The sequence below is a fragment of the Pantherophis guttatus genome, chromosome 6, assembly GCF_059756535.1.
Source record: "Pantherophis guttatus breed Tessera chromosome 6, ASM5975653v1, whole genome shotgun sequence".
In the NCBI taxonomy this organism is placed as follows: domain Eukaryota; kingdom Metazoa; phylum Chordata; class Lepidosauria; order Squamata; family Colubridae; genus Pantherophis; species Pantherophis guttatus.
Genome location: NC_142068.1, coordinates 319,920 through 334,049, shown reverse-complemented (window position 1 = coordinate 334,049; position 14,130 = coordinate 319,920). Strand labels below are relative to the sequence as shown.

Genomic DNA, 14,130 nt, shown 5'->3' with positions numbered 1-14,130 from the left:
TCCAAGTTTTACCGAAGCAGCATAAAGCAGCATTCTCCCTTTCCCGGACCTTGATTCCATCCCCCTGTTAATGCAGCCTAGAACTGTGTTGGCTTTTTTGGCAGCTGCAGCACATGGCTGCATATTCAAGGGATTGTCCACTAGGACTCCAAGATGCCTCTCACTGTTACTACTGTTGGTACCACCTATTCCTGTGATGGCTAACCTTTTTGCTGTCGCGTGCCAAAAGGGGGGGTCATGTGTGTGTGTGCCCACATCCATAATTCAATGCGCCCCGCCCTCCCGCGCATGTGCACGTGACCCCCCATACTTCTCCCTGCTTTTGGCACACGATGGCCTGGTGGGCCCGGTAGGCCCGTTTTTTCCCCTCCCCAGGGAAGGGGAAGAAATTATTAAGAAAATGATAGAATGTGCTGAAATGAGTAAATTGACACTTGAAATACGAGAACAGGAAGATAAACAATACTATTTGATATAGGGTTTGTTTTATCAATGGATAGAAAATAAAACATGGAGATGAGATATGAAATATGAAATGCAATAAGATAAAATATTTTAAACTCTTCTTTTAGGAAAATAAGCTTGTATATTGATATTATGAAGATTGCAGGAGCACAAAAGGATGAAAACCGTTCTATACACTGTCTGTAATGATTAGGAATGATGACGTTTTTATGTTTTGTTTGTTTTTTGTTTGAAAATAAAAAATGTTTTTCTCAAAAAAATAAAAAATAAAAACACCTGGGCATCCTTCAAACCGACAACGCCAAGCACACGGAAGTCAAGGTGGTGAGAAGTGAAGGCATCAGGAGAGTGAAAAATATTTTGAGGTCCAAACTCAGAGGAGGAAATAGCATCAAGGCAATCAACACCTGGGCAATTCCAGTCATCACAGTGAGCTGGATTCAAGCAGAACTAAAGGCCCTGGATAGGAAGATCAGAAAAATAATGACAATGAATCCACACAGCAACGCTGACAGGCTCTACCTCCCAAGGTAAACAGATGGGCGCAGAACGTTGCAAGTACATCAGGCAGTTGAAGAAGCGAAAAGGGCACGGGAAGACTATCTGAAGGACAGTGAGGAAGATGCACTAAAGCTTACTGAGTACTGGAGAGACCAAAATGGCCTACAAGAAAGACCAAATGAAGAATACGAAAGAGACACGAGAAGACAAAGTATCATGTGGCCACTACATTAAAAAAGAAATAGCAGGCAAAGCAGCTAACAACAAGACGTGGCAATGGCTAAGAGCAGGAAAGTTGAAGAAAGTGGCTAATTCTGGCTGCACATGACCAAGCCTTGAGAACCAATGCACTGAGAAGACCACGACAAGCAGCAAATGTTGCCTCCGCAAAGAAGGTGAAGAAACAGTGGCCCACTTGATTAGCTGCTGCAAGAAGATCACAAGGACCAACTACCAGCAACGGCATGACAAGGTAACAACAATGATCTTCAAGAAATACCATTTGCCTGCAAGCAAGAACTGGTGGGATCATAAAATAGAGAAAGTCATAGAAAACAAAGAAGCTCTAAAGCGCTCCAGGACTTTAGAATGCAAACCGATACCGACCATTCCAGACTTTACAACTTTTGATAAGACAAAAAGAAAAAAGAATCTGAATAATGGATGTTGCAATGCCTGGAGACACAGAATAGAAAAACTGGAGAAAATCCAACTTACAAAGACCTGCAAATGGAATTTGAATGACTGTGGCCAAAGAAAGCAAGGATCAGACCAATAGTAATGATAGACGCTTTGGATGCAATCAAAAGACACCTGGAGCACCGCTTGAACACAGATGGCATTAACAAAATCACCGTCACTCAATTGCAAAAAGCAGCTTGGCTCCAAAGCGCTTACCTTTAATACCATCAAACAACAACACCTGACCATTCCAGGTTCCTATAAGTGGATAAGGAGGCCAAATCCTCTCTAAACATCTGGCTGATCAACCATAATAAATAATCATAATACTGCTGCTCTCAATGTGTTGTTCCATTGAAGGGCTGGCTCTGCCCCTCGGAAAGGGCAAATGGTACCCACTTCTTCGCCAGATCGGAAGATGTAAGAAATGATAACTGGGCACAGAACTTATTTTATAATCCATAATGCTGAGCTTGGTCCTCAAAATTATTTTGCCCTTGCAAGCAATGCAGCCGAAGGGAGAAAGGCCACCCAGTCTACAACAGAAAGCTGGAGAGTGTCAACTCCAGCACAAAGCGAGCCCCCCACCCCAGAGCAAGTCCTGCCTTCTGCAGCTTGGCAGCCCCCTGCAGGGCAAGACACCAAAGCTGAAAGGATCCAAGGAGACCCTGGTGGGTGAAGCACTCCCTTTCCTCCCTTCCCCTGCCACCCTTGCTGCTCCCCCGTCTGTCCTGTTCCCCTCTGCTGCTGCTTCAGCCAGACTGCCAAGCACCCATCGTCTCCTGGCCCCCAGGTCCCTCGCTCACCCCCAGGGATGAAAGCCTGGAAAAGCACCGCATCAGAAGGGCAAGCTGGCCCTTCGTGAGACTCGGATGGACCACGGCCTGGCTCCCTCAGCGCCAGCAGTAGCTCCCCTCCATCCTCTCCGCTGCCTGGCCAGCTTTTATCGCTGCAGCCGGTCCTTAATAGCCATCCTGCTATCTGAGAGGAAGTCCTGCCAATGAACTGTTTTGTCAAAACCTTTAAAAAACAAAGTCTCCAAAGTGCTTAAACTCTTTTATCAAGAAAGCTCTTGGCACAGCTCGCCTTGGAGCGCAACCACCAAAAAACCCAACAATGGCTGGCTTGAATGGGGGGGCTGGGCCGGAGGATGTGCCGGCAGCCCCCAGACGGAGGGAGCAGCGCACTCTATTCAAAGCACACAAATGGGCAGTTGGGGCCGAGGGCCGTGCGGGCAGGAGTCCTGATGTTATCTGCAGGGCTAAAAGCACGGAGGATATTATGCCTCCGACCAAACCCTTCCTTGCTTCCACAATGGGCGGCTTTGTGCTCAGAGCTGGGGCGAGCACGAGACCCCAAAACAGGGGAAAAGGCGCCGACACTCTGGCACTGAAGTACGGCAGTCACTGCTTGCCCTGGGGAGTCAGCCAGGCAGGGACGGCACCCCAGACGTGCACGACGCCCAAAGACACCCAGCCCACGAAGAAGCACCCAACAAGGCGGGGAGGCTGCCCAGGAGGGAGACAGGACGGGGACAGGGGTTGGGCCCAGGCTCACAAACTGCCCGCATGACTGGTGCAATTCATCCAACAAATAGGACATACCTGCACACACACAAACACACAACTATCTCACTCTTCCCTTTTGGGGGGGGGGGGAGTGGGGCAGCCAAGAACAGTAGATGAGTAAGAAAGGCAAGAAAAAGGAAGGGAGGGCTCAATGCCAGCATTACTCACTAACAGAATTACAGAGTAAGGGAGCCGGATGGGGCCTTGGAGATCTTCTAGTCCAATTCTCTGCTCAGGCAGGAGACCCTTTACCTTGGTTATCCAGTCTCTTCTTAAAGACTTCCAATGTTGGAGCATTCACTTCAACTCCAACTCTGGAAGTTTTAAAGAAGAGACTGGACAACCCTTTGTCTGAAATGGTATAAGGTTTCCTGCCTTCCATCCCTTTATCCCATGGGTCCTCAAGCTACGGCCCGTGGGCCACATGCGGCCCGCTGATGCAATTAATCCGGCCACGAGGTTGCCCCGCCCACATCACCCCACCCACTCTTCAGCAGAGCCCAGGACTTGCCTTCGGGAGCTCTGCGGGCTGGAACCAAAAGGTAAGCTCAACAATTTTAGCCTGCAGAATGCTTGTGGAGGGGAGGGGGGGTTAGAAGAGGCAAAACCGAGGCAAAACCGGCCCGTTTTTGGCCAAAAAACAAGCCGTTTTTGCCTGGTTTTAGCCTGCAGAATGCTTGTGGGGGTGGGGATGGGGGTGGGGGTGGTGAAAAGGCAAAAAACCCAGCCCGTTTTTCACCTTCCCCGCCTCCACAAGATAGATAGATAGAAAGAGAGAGAGAAACAGAGAGGGAGAGAGAGATAGAAAGAGAGAGAGAGGGAGAGAAGGAAAAAGTGAGGGAAAGAGAAAGAGAGGGAAAGAGAGAGAAAGAGAGAGAGAGAAAGAAAAAGAGAAATAGAATGAAAGAGAAAGAGGGGGGAGAGACAAAGAAAGAGACAGACAGAGAGACAGGGAGAGAGAGGGAGAGAGACAAAGAAAAAGAGAGACAGAGAGAGAGAAAAAGAGAGAAAGAGAATGAAAGAGAGAGAAAGAATGAGAGAGAATGAAAGAGAGAGAAAGAGGGGAGAGGGAGAGAGAAAGAGAGGGAGAGAGACAAAGAAAGAGAGACAGAGAGAGAGAAAGAGAAGAGGAGAGAAAGGGAGAGAGAGAGGGAGAGAGACAAAGAGAGAGAAAGGGAGAGAGAGGGAGGGAGAGAGACAAAGAGACAGACAGAGAAAGAGAGAGAGAAAAAGAGAGGGGGAGAAGGAGAGAGAGAAAAAAAAGAAAAAGAGAGAGAGAGAGAGAGAAGGAAAGAGAGAGAGAGACAAAGAGAGAGATTTCTCAAACTCCTTGGGGCTGAGAAGAATTGCTGCAAAACTGAGTTTCCTGAAGTGGACCACTAGACTCCTAAACAACTGAAAAAATGATCTATTAAAAAGAAAAGGCAACCAATAGAGCAACATGCAAACAAAAGCAAATAAAACACCCCCAGGAGCAAAACAAATTAAAATTTGTGTGCATTGTGCAATGGACAGTTAAATTGGACACACCCACCCAGTCACATGACCACCTAGCCACGCCCTCCCAGCTGATCCGGCCCCCCAACAGTCTGAGGGCTGTGAATTGGCCCCGTTTAAAAAGTTTGAGGACTTTATCCAACCATCTGCACTTCCACACCTCTTCTTTCATCTTCTCACTTTAGGGAGGGTCTCAGAAAAGCCTGCCTCCCCTCCCTCCAGCTTCTCCGTCCTGGCTGTGCCTGCCCTGCCCCAGTGACTGCCAGAGACCCAGATGGCTGCCTTTGAAAGGGCCTTGAAGACCTGGCCTTGCCCGAGCCCCGGGTCGGAGTTGGTGGGCGAGCGGCTTCAATTGCCGGTGTGCGTGAACCGTCCTTGGCACAGCAAGTTGTGTATTTCTGGTGGATTTTTTTTTCTGTTTTTGTTAGCCAAAACGAATCATGTGGCAAGCAGGCAGTCATAGAAATGGGCTGATCTCTTCTTCCTGTATTGATTATTAGTAAAAATAATAAAGGTGGGATACAAACAAACACTTTTTCTTCAGGCATTTTCATTCTCTCCAAATGACTACTTCCACCAATCACTCCCTTTTGCACTCATTCGTTCTTTCAACACCCGTTCATTCCTGACTCTGTTATATCTTATTTTACCAGACATCTCTATTAAGAGCTCCATCTGCATGCTTTGAACTGGCCTTTACTTACCCAACTCTTATTTCTGCATGAGAAAATAGGCAGATGCCCCTGAATCCAGGCCTCTGCTGGGGTCAGATATCAGGAAAAGCAGACTGGCTTATGAGGTCATCTTTAGCTTCTGTAGCACAGAAAGAGAATTTGGGGGGAAACTGGGCTTCGGCTGGACGTGTGACAGACTGGTCAAACTGTGGCAGGAATGAGGGGGTCTTGCCTGCTCCCCATCAGCAGGGAAGTCTGCATGCAGACCTGGCTACAGCCTCTCTCTGCAAAGCGTTGTCTCTCATCTGCTCTGTTAGCAGGCTGAAGAGCACAGAAGAGTCTTTCTCAACCTTGGCGACTTTAAGTCAGATGGACTGCCACTCAAAGCTTTGCTGGCTGGGGAATTCTGGGAATCGAAGTCCGCATGACTTAAAGTCACCAAGGTTGAGAAACACTGGCATAGAAGATACCCCTGCTCGGGATTCAAACTTGAAAGGCTTCCCAAGAATGTATTTCCTGGTTCACAGAACAACTTCCTACAGGGAAGAAACAGAGGTGCCTAAAGACCAGGTGCAGTTCAAAGGGGGCCGCCTGCCTCAGAAGCATGAGGTCAGACCCCCTCCCAACTTCCGTTTCACGGCTTATGGTGAGAAAAGCTATGACATGTGCACAAATCCGGAAATGCTGCCAGTGCAGAAGGAAAAGCATGCACAGAATTCAACCGGATCGCATCCCTCACTGATGCAATTGTTTATTCATTCATTCATTCATTCACTCATTCATTCATTCAATTTGTACAGATGCTCACTCACTAAGCAACTAAGCCACTGACAACATGAAAAGCAACAACTCAATCATCGCTGGCCAACCAAAATAAAACAAAACCACAAACAAGCACCAACAGCTTCAGGATGAAAATTAATCACATGCTTATCCTGGCAGCTGCCTCAGTGCCCGAGGGAAGAGCCAGGTCTTCAGGGCAATCCAGACCTCTGAGGGGGCTGGGGAGGTACCCCACAACAGCAGCCTTCACCAAGGAATTCTGAAGCAAGTTTGTAATTTTGCACAGGGCTGCATGGGCCTTTTTAGAAGAGGCAGAGCTATGAAAGTGAGACAATAACATTTGCACACTGATGATGTTGTGGGATCATCATGTGGGCATCACACCAACCCTCAAGTAGAAGTGATGATCTGTCTGGATTTCAGAACGACTTGATGCTCCTTCAATCTGTTTCTGAAGCAGAGAATGGTTTATTTACAGTGCACTTTCTTTGGGGCTCCCCATCATCGGAACAGAGGGTAAAGCTGCACCCCCAGGGGCCTCCATGCTTCACTAGCCAAGAGGTCAATGATCTCGCTGGACCCGGGAAGCAGCTCCCCTCAGATCCCACGGAAGTTCTCTCTCTCTCTCCTCCCCCCTCCCCCCCCCCCGAAAAGCAGAAACGGCTCAGGAAGGGCAGCGTGCGCTTTGTTTCATAGGCATCATTCAGACCTCAGGACAGCAGCTCCGGAGCGTCCAGGCACATTCCGAGAAAGGCGCCTCCCAGAGTGGCCCATATGACCCACAGCTCGCCAGAGAGTTGGGAGGCCAGATGAAATCACAGAGGAAATTGGCAAGAGCTACTTGGAGGTACCTAAAAATAGTGTATATTTTGCTTAAACAATACCTGAACTATGTCATGCAACAGCAGCCGCCCTGTCTGTCCTTGTTCCTATCTTCCAAGCGATAACATTTCTAAGGACCCACATTACTGGAGGTTTCGTTAGAGAAGCCCCAGCCTTGACTTTCAAAATCTGACATCACCCTCCCCTCGGTTCAAGAGCCTTCCCCACGACCAGGTGCCTGTTTTGTGCTCAGCTCAAAGAAAAACTGAAAAAGCAGCCTTCCGTATGAGATGAGAAGGACCACACTTTCATTCCCCCACAAAATAAATAAATAAATAAAAACACGCCAGCAAACTCTGGGTCAAGAGAGCTAATGCCATTAAGGTATTAATGGCGCAGTAGTCCGGTCTGGCCGTTGCCGTCACATCTCCCGGCGGCGGGCATTGTGCCCTTGGTCTAAGAGAGTGCGCAACTGTAAAGCAGATCTAAAGCTTCTCCTCCCTCAGTGGCCCACAGGAGGGTCATCTCCTCTTCCTGTTGAAAAATGGACAATGGCTCCCTCACATTTCTGCCTCCTCTTCTGAGGTATTCTCCGTGAAAAGACAAGAAGGCAGAGGCTCCACAAGGGCCTTCTTTTTTAAAAAAAGCCCCTGGCCTGATTTTCCTCCTGACTCTTTGCAGCCACTCCAGCCCTCCAAGGAGCTTCTGTGCGGCCAGAAGGCTCCGCAGCTGAATGGCAAGTCAAGCTGCCCCCTTGACGCCACTTGGAAATCTGCATGACATCATTGCTGGATGAATACCTGGAAATTTTACAAGTATACCAGCAACTTTTTAACAAAGCTCTCTCTTTTATCGTTTCCCATCTTGGGATTTGCAGCATAATGTAAGCTTTTGTTTCAAAGTTTAGGCCTAAGGAAGACCATTGTATCTAGCACCCATCAAACTAAAACAATATTTACATTTCTGAAAAGTGCATTCTTTACAGAATTATGGATTTTGCCGTCTGTAAAAAATGTATTTCATTTGGACAGTGAGACTTAAGGCCAAAGGTACCTTATGCTAACAAATCAGACAAGCAAAACCTTACATCACAGCTAAGGTACAATGTACGCCCGAGCGGAGGGCTCTAGATATGCCCAGGCGGAATAGTACGTTCTTTCGTAACACGGCAGGTGTGGAGAGCAGATCTGCTGTGTCAAGACATTCTGACCTGCTTCCCAGTTAAGATAGGGATTTGCATCACCAGCACAAGATACCATTCAGGTCCAACCTGGAAGTTCAATTTTAACAATTTTAACTGGCTGCCAGACTAAATTCTAGGCCTGACTCAGAAATGAAATCCCTACTTATCGGAGTTCTGATTAAAGCAGCAGTTAAAGAACTTTAATGAACCCTGCTATTAAAGGACAGGAGTTTTTTTTTTTCTTTTCAAATCTGGCCCTTTATTCTTGCCTATATTGACCAAGGTTACTGCGGTCTCTTCTAATGAAATTCTAGGAATATTGAATATGTAACTCCAACTGTGGGCCTCTCTCCTTAAGACTGTCTATGTAATGTAAATAACACACATATGCCTTTCTGGTTTCTTTGGCTGAGTTTTAGTTCTCTATTTTCTTTTTTAAAAGTTCTGAATTTTTTAGTGCCATATTAAACAAAGAAGGAATAAAAACTGATGAAAACAACCAATCTCAAATGTCTTTGCCCTTTCAGAGCGTCCCCCCCCCCAATAGCTGTTAAGTTTTATTTTCTGAAGGGATTGAACTCAGCAGACACAATATGGGCTTCTAAGAAAATGCTGCCTTAAGTCACAAAGATGGGGAAATTTTCATTATTTTCTGCTTTTTTTACTCTCCAGAATGGGATATATAAAGTATGATAAAAAGTAAAATATCCACAATAAGGATTTTTTGGAAGGATATAACCACAGGCATTTTTGTGTAAAGAAATTCAGAGTAATTTAAAAAGATGTGTTAATCCTCCTTGTTCTTGGGTGAACAATGACATGAAATCAACAGATGGTGCAAGTTTCCCTTGGTAGGGAATCCATCAAACTATAAAACTAGATGCAGTGGTTGGAATTAAGCTGCTTTAAATCTATACACTAATAAAAGTCTGATGCCTGTAACCTTTAACTTGGCAAAACGGTGCATTATAGGGCAAAATGTTTTGAACCAAGGTACCTCAAACGGGCTAATTTACAGAATGCATCCAAAACCCAGGATGCACGATTCCCACAGAATTGAAATTTGGCAATTTTTAAAGAACATTTTAGGACATTAAAGTGATTTATGATGTAATGCAACATGTCATTAAACCTTTACCGTGCTGATATTCTGACTATGTTATACAGTTCAATACGGGTGACATTTAAGGCAGTTGGGATCATGAATGTATCCCAACTTTTCCAGTGAAGGCAGGACATTAGAAGCTCTGCCACTGTTGAGAGCCTTGAGGAATCCAGCAGGGAAACGTGTCTCGGAAAGGATGACCCTGCAGGGCCCAGGTTGTCGGGGTTTTCAAAAGCAAGATGCAAAGGTGTTTGTTTCCTCTGAGGAGGATTCCTTTTGTACAGAATTATTGCATTGTGCCCACCTCTCCTTCACCTTTAGAGGGAACCTTTGAAAAATTGGTTTAGCTCCAACTTCACCAATCCCAGCTACCCTCTTATTTTTATGAACATAAAACATATCTTCTGTTGGTTTACTCATTAAATCACACCCGGTGTGTTAAATGTACATTACAGCAGTTTCATAAATCCGACTTCAAAGTCACCACCAGGTAAGAGCTCCAGGGAGGGAAGCAAGGACAGGGAGGGGGGGAGCGAGAGAGAGAGAGAGGCGCGTCTCTTGAACCCGGAGCCTTACCTTGGGCCGGGGAGAGCCCTTTGGGCCCGCGGGGTCCTTTCCTCCTCCGACCGGGAAGGGCAGGTCCTTCCACCCCAAAGCCCTCCAGCCCTGCCTGGGTCCCGGACTCCCGGCCCAACCTTGCCAGGGAGGACAGGACCCAGGCCCGGCCGCGAAACTCAGGCCCGCCAGGAGGAGGGAACCAGCCGGGGAAAGGAGCTTGCCTCTCCAGGCCCACCGAGGAGCTCCCGGACACGGGGGAGGGGCGATGGGGGGCAGCCAAGGCGGCTTCTCCCGCGGGGGGGTCGCTGGGGGGGGAGGGAGGGGGGGAGGGAGGCGGAGGGGGGGATCTGAGAGCCCCCCCGCTTTCCCCTCCTGACTGGACGGGGGCTGGATCCCTTGGCGGCTCCCGCTTCCTTGGAGCGGCCTCCTGGGCAGACTTCGGGGGAGGCTCCGAGGGGACCCCGCGCTTCGTCCCCGGCGCCGCCTCTTCCCTCCGAGCGGCCCGGGAGCCTCCGGGGAACCGGCCTGGTCCCGAGCCAGAGATTTCCCCCCACGGACTTACCTGCCGAGGCCGCCCCGCCCGCCAGCCCGCCCGCCCGGCCAGGCTAGGCTGCACGCGTCCAACCGGCTCCACGGCCCCCTCCGCGCCGGCGACGGGAAGTGACGTCATGGCCGCGCCGGCCGGGCCTCCCGACGGGCCCACGTGCCTCTGCGGGAGGGGCGCTCGCCGCCGGCCCCGCCCTCCGGGGAGCCCCGCCCCCACGACCCCCAAAGGCCGGGCTCCCCCCCTCGCCTCTCGGAAGCCCCCCTCCCCCCGGGGCCTCTGGCGACCCCCTCCCGGCGTCCAAGGGGCGGCGGGCAACCCCGCCAACGGGCCCTGCGGGAGCCGCTTCCTTTCCGCCCGCGGCTCCGAAGCGCCGGTGCCCGCCGTGGAACTGCGGCCGGTGCAGCGGCCGACGGAAGGCCTCCCCCGCCGCAGCCCCCAAAAGCCCCGTCTGGGGGGGCGGCTTTTGCCCTCCGGCCAGCCCTTCAGCGCCCCTTCAGCCCCTCGGCCAGCAGGACCGGCAGGGCTCTTGGGGGGGTGGGGGGAGCGTCCGGGCAGCCCCCTGATCGACCAGGCCGAGGACGCCCCCTGCCCGGGGCTGAAGCTGCAGTGAAAGGGTTGGGGTTAGGACGGGGCGAACCTCCCGCAGGACTTTCCTCCTGGACGTGACCCAGGGCCCTGGAGCGGCCCCCGCCCCCCGCCCCAGCGGGCAGAAAGCGTGAGGGGTGTTGTCCCGGGAGCCGGTTATCCGGGCCTTCTCAGGAGGGGAGCCAGTGGAGCCTCGGCCAATGCAGGCCCTCAATGTCCTGGGCCATGAGCTGCTTCTCCCCCCACCCCCCATTGTCTTGGACCAAGCAGAAGTAGCGACACAAGGTGAGGGACCATAGAGAGGCAGCTGATGGGTCTTGGGAACAGGGCTTTAGTTGGGGGGCTGACGAGCCCCCACCCCAACAGGTGGGCACAGCTGCTGCAGAAGGCGGTTTCTCTCCTCTGGCACCCAGGATAGCTGCAGAGTCCCCAAGGACCACCCAGAAGCCCCCCCCCATGAAACGTTCCAAGCTAGGCAGAACTGCCCACTGGCCAGGGAAGCATTCCCCCCCCCAAAGAAAAACCCCAATGCTGGAGGTGGTCTGGGGCTGCCCCAGAGCTCCTGGAGGAAAGGGAAGGAGTGGAGCAGGCCCACTGGAGTGCTCTGCCCCCCCTCACTTTCCAGAGGTTCCAGGGGCCGGAGGAATTCAACTGCGGCAGCAAAAGGAATCCAGAGGAATTGCCAGAAAACACCCATCTTTTACTGGACCAGGGTCAAGAGCATTTACACTTTTGTTTGAATTACACAGACGGTGAAGGCCAATGAAGCCAGAGACCCCTTGTCCACTTTCTGTACAAGCACAGCAAGGGCACCTCCGATCCCCCCACCCCACAAAAGTCGGTGATGTCACTGGAACATTCCTTCCATGCAGTTTGCGGCTTCCAAAATATTAACGAGTACTTGCTATCTGCCATCAGTAGCTCAGAGCAGCTCACAGAATAACATAAACAAAGAGGGTACATTTTGCTGCTGCTTTCCAGGTCAGAAAGAGAGCAGGCTGGCTGAGCTTGATTCATTCAAGCCTTTGTGCTTTTGTTTTCTGCTATCCCGGGTCGTCCTTATTGGCTCAGGGATTGCTGTGAGCCCAGAAAGTGGTCAGTTCAATAGACAAGTTACATGGGTGGGGTGGGTGCCTGCTGGATTTGACTTTCTAGCTGGATTTGTGCAATAGGGTCAACTCCAGAACTTACCCCTGTGGAACCCCGCATCACCTGCTAAGCGGCTCCCCTTCCAAATTTGTCATTTCTGGTTGCAGCCCTGGAATGGAATGTGTGGATGGCCTGGGGGGAGGAGGGCACGTCTCTTCAAAGAAAAAACTAGTTAAGAGAAACGTCTTCAAAGAAAAAACAAAGTCCAGTTGCCTCTTGAAAAAGTGCCTTTGGGACACGGTGAGTTAAAGTTATGGTCTGGAACTGCTTCACAGTGTCAGGACCTGGCCAGCTCACCATCCCAGAGGGCACCATGAAGCCTTCATTGTACCAGGGAATGCTTGAGGGCTAGCAGGATATCATCTCTTGGGAGAGAGCTCAGGGCAAAGGGGACCTTGCTATTCTGACCTAGGCTTCCTGAGACAGTAAAAAGCATACAATTAATCCCCAAAACCCTCTTATTTCAATGGCTGTTCACAGCCCGTAATGAGTCACAAAGAGTTGGTAAAGACTCTCAACAGAAGTCTGCCACAGTCCTTGGGGATAAGGCTGATAAGCACCCACCTTTATCTCCCTTGACACACTGGCAAAGACCTAACTGGCAATTAGCTTTGCAAGGCCACACGGAGCAGAGTCAAAACAGAGCTTCAGAATTTAAACCGACCAGCATGAACAAAGTTGCTTACTGCAAAGGCTCATGTGCCTTTGCTCCTCCTTTATGTCTTATGGGAGGGGCCAATCATCTCCAAGCCCTACTTCTGAGTTGTCCCTTTTGTTTTAACTTGTTCTTGCCTTCTGGCAGCTCTCTGCATGCGTGCACTGGGAACAGGCTCCCCCTGTTCCTTTGCCTTGCTGATGTACGACTCTGGAGGCTCCGGAGGCAGCACATAACTCCCAGATGGTCCTGGCCCTCTCTGTGCCTCCGATGCAGAGCCCTTGTCCGAGCCTTCCCCAGACTCCAGGACTGGCCCATTTTCCTCCCCAACCTCCTCACTGTCTGACTCTGCTGCCAGTTCCGCAGGCTGCCAGTGGACCACACCACTTGCAACATGACATTGGTCCTCCACATACCAATAAATCCACCAAAGCAGAGCTGAGAAAAAGAAATGGGAGGGTTTGAGGATGGCCAAGTCAAGCCCACCACTAAATCCCATCAAGGTGAGCTTGACTTGGCCATCCCCAAATCCTCCACGGGCTGTGCGTGTAACACCTCAAGTGTTGGAAACACGCTGCATGGAGGTGTGGAAAAAATCCCCCCGCTTGGATGTCACAGGTGGGAGGCAGTTACAAAAATTCCCCGTGAGGTTGCTTCTGCCAAAGGGGAAAATAAAGGGCTGTGTGTTACTTTTTCTGCAGAATGGAACCACACATCTGTTAATTTCTTCTTGTACAAATTTTGCCAGCTAATTTTTCATGGTTTTTTATATATTTGCTTTAATTTATATGCCGCCCTTCTCCGGAGACTCAGGGCGGCTTACAATGCGTTAAGCAATAGCCTTCATACTTTTGTATATTTATACAAAGTCATCTTATTGCCCCCCATAATCTGGGTCCTCATTTTACCCACCTTAGAAAGGTTGGAAGGCTGAGTCAACCTTGAGCCTGGTGAGATTTGAACTTGCAGTAATTGCAAACAGCAGATGTTAATAACAGTGCTTTAGTCCACTGTACTACAGGCTATATTGCTAGAATAAAGATAAAATATTAAGATGTCCACATACGTAAAAGAAAAAAATAAAACCTTACATGGGGGTGTTTTTTCAATGACTTTCCAAGGTTGCTCCCCTCCCCATAAGGGGAAACAGGCTTGTTTCTCCCTGCAATTTCCTGCAGTAATCCAGGGGGAAGAGCGCCCCCCTGTGGGAGAGAGAGGGAAAGAACTGCAGGGGATGCCAACAAGGACACTTCCGGCAGCCCCGGGAGAGCCTTCCACCTGCTGAGAATCCCCACAAGAGGAATCCTCACCCCCACCCAAACTGGGCACGGAAGAGGGGCAGCTGTAGTGCCATCAG

The 14,130-nt window shown here is 50.1% G+C and overlaps 1 protein-coding gene across 3 annotated transcripts in view; it reads right to left on the bottom strand.

Annotated features, from left to right (window-relative positions):
* The window catches only part of ATP13A3 (ATPase 13A3), a 44,651-nt gene extending 34,146 nt beyond the window's left edge, over nt 1–10,505 (bottom strand). For 2 of the 3 annotated variants that reach the window (XM_034424564.3, XM_087871983.1), the window contains exon 1: nt 10,400–10,505. The gene's annotated coding sequence lies outside the window, so the exon portion shown is untranslated. Of the gene's footprint in view, nt 1–2,453; nt 2,586–10,399 lie in introns of those variants that run through there. The other variant, XM_087871982.1, reaches the window with a different exon arrangement.
* Between the last annotated feature and the right edge of the window lie 3,625 nt (nt 10,506–14,130).